Source organism: Bison bison, unplaced genomic scaffold, assembly GCF_000754665.1.
Source record: "Bison bison bison isolate TAMUID 2011002044 unplaced genomic scaffold, Bison_UMD1.0 scf7180017864444, whole genome shotgun sequence".
Taxonomy (NCBI): Eukaryota; Metazoa; Chordata; class Mammalia; order Artiodactyla; family Bovidae; genus Bison; species Bison bison.
The window spans coordinates 120,391-124,848 of NW_011495006.1; the positions used below are offsets into that span (position 1 = coordinate 120,391).

The 4,458-nt window shown below is 67.3% G+C and overlaps 1 long non-coding RNA gene across 1 annotated transcript in view; it reads right to left on the reverse strand.

Moving 5' to 3' along the window:
- The window catches only part of LOC105002279, a 7,571-nt gene that overhangs the window by 2,384 nt on the left and 729 nt on the right, over window positions 1-4,458 (reverse strand). Inside the window, exon 2 of the long non-coding RNA XR_826932.1 lies at window positions 2,644-2,729. This is a non-coding gene — a long non-coding RNA (uncharacterized LOC105002279). The remainder of the gene's footprint in view (window positions 1-2,643; window positions 2,730-4,458) is intronic.

Below are 4,458 nucleotides of genomic sequence, written 5' to 3' on the forward strand. Positions count from 1 at the left end.
CGGTGCCAGGTGTGACCGCTGGGCAGGAGGAGGGGCAGTTGCATAGCCGCCCCTGTGGGAAAGTAAGATGCCCCTGGGGAAGGGGTCTGGGCGTGAACGGGGCTGGGCAGGCCCACTGCCACTGACCTCCCGTGCGACCTGCCCAGTACGTCCCCCAGGGCTCCGAGGACAGCCTCTCAGCACAGCCCGAGTCACAGCTGAAGCTGTCTTCCGCCCCACGGGCCTGCCTGCCTGCAGAACAACGGAGGGGCTCAGCTGAGCCCCAGGTGTCTGGGCTGTGGACCCCAGCACGGAGGAGCAGCCCATCCCCCTCCAGAGGATGCTGCGTCTCCACCCCGAGTGTCCAGAGGCCAGGCGGGCTCTCCCCCAGGAGGGTCCCGGGGACCTCTGTCTCTGGGGACCAGATGACCAGACACTCCTGGGTCATCTAAGCCCCCAGGCTGCACTGCCCCTGCCCTGCTTGTGGCCCCTGGAGGCGGCTGGGGTCAGCGAACAGGCCAGCTGCCCCAACACACCCGGTTTCCACAGGTGTGGCGGCCTCTCACACACTGCAACTCCCGACCAACAAACAACTCCTCCCACACTCCGCCACACTCACGCGGAGCACGGTGACCCCAGCACGACCACACCCTGACGACGGCCACCAGCAGACCGTGTTCTCACAGCCAGAGGCCCAGCCTGGCTCCCTGCCCTCGGGCCTGGCTCGTTCCCCGAGGCCCTGGAGGACGGGAAGGGAGAAGACGGGCCGGGCAGGGACCGCGGGACCGCAGCATGAGGAGACTGGGGGGACTGCCGAGGCCCAGAGGGGACAGCAGAGACGACACGAAGGACAGAGAAAGCGTAACGCGAACGAGACGTGACCGCGGGGCGCAGAGCCCGCGCGCGGGCGAGCGGTGGCACTGACATGGCGTGACTGGCGGCTTCAGAGGCGGCGTCAGCCTCAGAGAGGGCTGCACACTTGGCACATTTTGGGGGGCACCTGAGGTGGGGCCCGGGGCAGCTGACTGCGAGTGAAATTAACAGACTGAAACGAGAGCAAAACTGTTCTCACGGAAACAGGCAGGGGGAGCAGGAGGGGTGAAGCCCCATAACTAATCAGAGGGCGTCCAGCCCAAGCCTCCCCAGGTTGGGGGACGGGGTCTGGGGGGGCGAGGCTCCAGGGCATGGGTGAGGATGGGGACCAGGGGTCCCTGGGTCTCTTTCCACCCGGGGTCCTGGACCTGCTAGGTGGCAGGGAGAGCCGAGTGTGGGCTTTGAGGCTGGGTGTGGCTGACCGCAAGGCAGGGCCGGCCCGGGCCCATGTATACCCACATTCAGCACAGCGTGACGCGAGCTGCCCACATTCACACCAAGCAGCGGGGCACCTGGACGAGGCCACGGTCCCTGCCCTCAGGTCCCGCACATCCGGCAGGACCAGGCACTGCCCCAGCCAGAGACAGAGGGATTCGCTCGATGGTCCCGGGGGGCACCTATGAGCTACCTGGGCAGCGGCCCCCCGGCTGGCACTGAGCAGGCGGGGTGCTGGAGTCAGGCCCACAGGTGAGTCCAGCTGGGCTTTTGAGCCCTGGCACCACTGCACCCGGGGGAGGCCCAACTGACTCCAGCCCTGCTCCACCTGCCCCCTGCCCCCTGCGCCACCCCCCAACCTCAGGCTCAGTCTGCGCTGCTGTGAGATGGGAGCAGGACTGCAGACCCTGCCTCACGGAGTCACCGCAGGAGACAAAGAGGACAGCGCCACGGGCGGACGGGCCCAGCCTCGCCGCCGCCCTGGCCCCCAGCCTCGCCGCCGTCCTGGCCCGTGCTACACCGTTCCCAGAGCAAGCGTGGCTGACGCTTCGAAGCCCCCACTTCGCAGACTCAGAGCAGAGGCCCAGGCCGCGCAGGGCCCAGGCCCACAGCCAGGCCGGCTGGCTCCCAGCCCCCGCGGGCTCCCAGGGTCACACGCCTCCCCCAGAGCAGGTTTCTAACCGGGACAGAGCCCGCCAGGGGCCCATGGGGAAGGGCTCCTGAACCTCTGTTCACGGGGAATGCAAGAGCAGGATGAGGCGAGGGAGAGAGACAGAGAGACGCAGACCAGGCAGGACTGACACAGAGTGGGGTGGGGAGGGGCGTGGACCCCCGCACAGACACTGGCCAGGGCAGAGGCGAGGCGAGGAGGGCTCGGCGCTCGGGCGGGACAGGCCCCGTCCGTGACCCCAGGGGGCTCCCGGCCCCTACAGCTGGAGGAGCATCGCCCCAGCCCCACGTGCCTCTGCCCAGGTTGGGCACTGCAGCCCCTGGGCACCGCCTGCCCAAGCGCCGCGGGCCTGTCCCGGCGCCACCCTCTTGGGGCTGGCTCCCCAGGCAGGAGGAGCATCCCACCTGGCCCCGCACCCTCCCCGTGCTGAAGGCACTGCAAGGATGGGGCGCTGTGCCAGTTCAGGGCCAGCCGACCACAGAGGGGCAGGGAGAGGCTAGGCGCGCCGCCCTCCACCCTGTGGGCCTGGGGTCTTGGGAAGCAGTCAGTTTCATGGCCTCTGAGAACTCGTGAAGCCCCTGCTCTGTCAGGGGCTCCGTGCCTCCACCTCCCGACCCACTTGGTGGGGGCAGGGGCTCCGGGTCATCCCGCCTCAAGGGGGGCGCGGCGTGGCTACCCAGTCCTACCCTGCCCGCTCCTTCAGCTTCTTGTCCGTGATGCCGTCCTTGGACACGAGCTTGTTGAACACCAGGATCCCGATGACCATGTTCACCTGCAGGACGGGGGGACGTGGGTGTGGGGGTGTGCCCCAGGGGCACTGGGGCCGGCCCCCCAGCCCCGGGCAGCACGGGACGTCGCACGGCCCCCCGCGGGTGAGGAGAGGAGCTCTGGGGAGGATGCAAAGCCCCCCAGGGACGGGGGAGCTACCAGCTCCACCCAAACTCTGGTCCCTTTGCCCTGTCGTCCTCTCCTGGAGCCCCAGTCCCTAGCGGGGGTTCTCCACCCCACATGGTCCTGCCAGACCCCAAAATCTCCCATGTGATGGGTCCCCAGGCCCATTGCCACCCCTCCTTGGATCAACAGCAGTTTGTGAAGCCAGGAGTCCATCTGGGATGGAGTCTAGAGGTCAGGCTGGGGTAGGAGCAAATCAGCCCCTGCCTGGAGCGGTCAAGCACGCAAGTAGGCTGGCTGTAACGCCCCGCGGGGCATCTGTCCTGCGCAGACCACAGAAGGGCCCGCAGGTGACCACCAGTCCAGCTGCTGCCATGCCCAGGCTCACCCTGCGCCCCCATCCTTAGTGTCCTGGCAACTCATGTGCGTCCCACGAACGAGCTCGCCCAGCTCGAGCCCGACCTGACGCCGTCTCGGGACAGCCCATCCTGGCTCCGCCTGGGGCCACACTGCTCTCCACACGGGGCAGTCCTTCAGAGACCTTAATTCAGGACCGCCGCCCCACAGGTCTTCTCTGAACCTGCTACCACTGGGCACCTGCCCCGGGAAGTGCTTCTGGGAGCCGAGGCGAGTCTCGTTCTACTGCTCACACTGCCGTCTGCGACAGAGACAGGCTGTCCCCAGCGTCCCCACCAGCCACCAGGCCCTGGTCTCCCCTCTCCCCGGAATGCCCTCCCCTCAGGCTTCCACTCTGCAGAGGCTGCTTGACCCCTAGCCAGGTTTCTGCATCTCAGAGACCCTGGGATTCCAGGGGTCCCTGGACCCGTGACCCTCGGCCCAGAGGTCTGGGAAGGCCGACTCCCTGGGCCCCCTCAGCTCCAAGCGCTCATGGCCGCACACACAGCGGCAGGCCTGTCCCTGCCTCCTGTCCTCTGGCTGACAGCGGCTTTCCTGGGTGACCTCGTTTTCTGCCATGGCTGGGGCGGGGCGGGCAGGACACCAGCGGCCACCACCCTGCCTGCAGCGGCTCTGTGTCCTCCTTTACCTGCGTGTGCCCGTGTTACATGTGGAAAAGACCCTCAGGCTGGGAAAGACTGAAGGCAGGAGGAAAAGGGGACGACCGAAGATGAAATGGTTGGGTGGCATCACCAATCAACGGACATGTGTTTGAGCACACTCCGGGAGATGGTGAAGGACAGGGAAGCCTGGCGTGCTGCAGTCCATACAGGGTCACAAAGAGTCGGACACGTGTGAGCAACCGAACAACCAGCCCATGTTACAGGAGGGGCCCCAGGCAGCAGTGCACAGCGGGTCAGGACCAGGACCATGCCTGCCCTCCTTGCACAGTGGGAAGGGATGTGGGGGACTCCTGCCTCTGACAACCCCCCTCCCCGGGCCCTTAGGAGGCCCAGCCCACTGACTAGTAGCACTGAAATGCAGAGCATGGGGCCTCCCTCCCTACCAGTCTTCCAGACTAAAGGAGCAGGCGGGCTGGGGCTGGGGGCAGGGGCCTGGGGGCCGCCCACGGATCCTGCCTACCAACTCCGTCTGCCCTCTGGCTCCCCCATCTCCCATCCCTTGCAGGCTCAGCCTCCCCTGGGTGCCTTGGG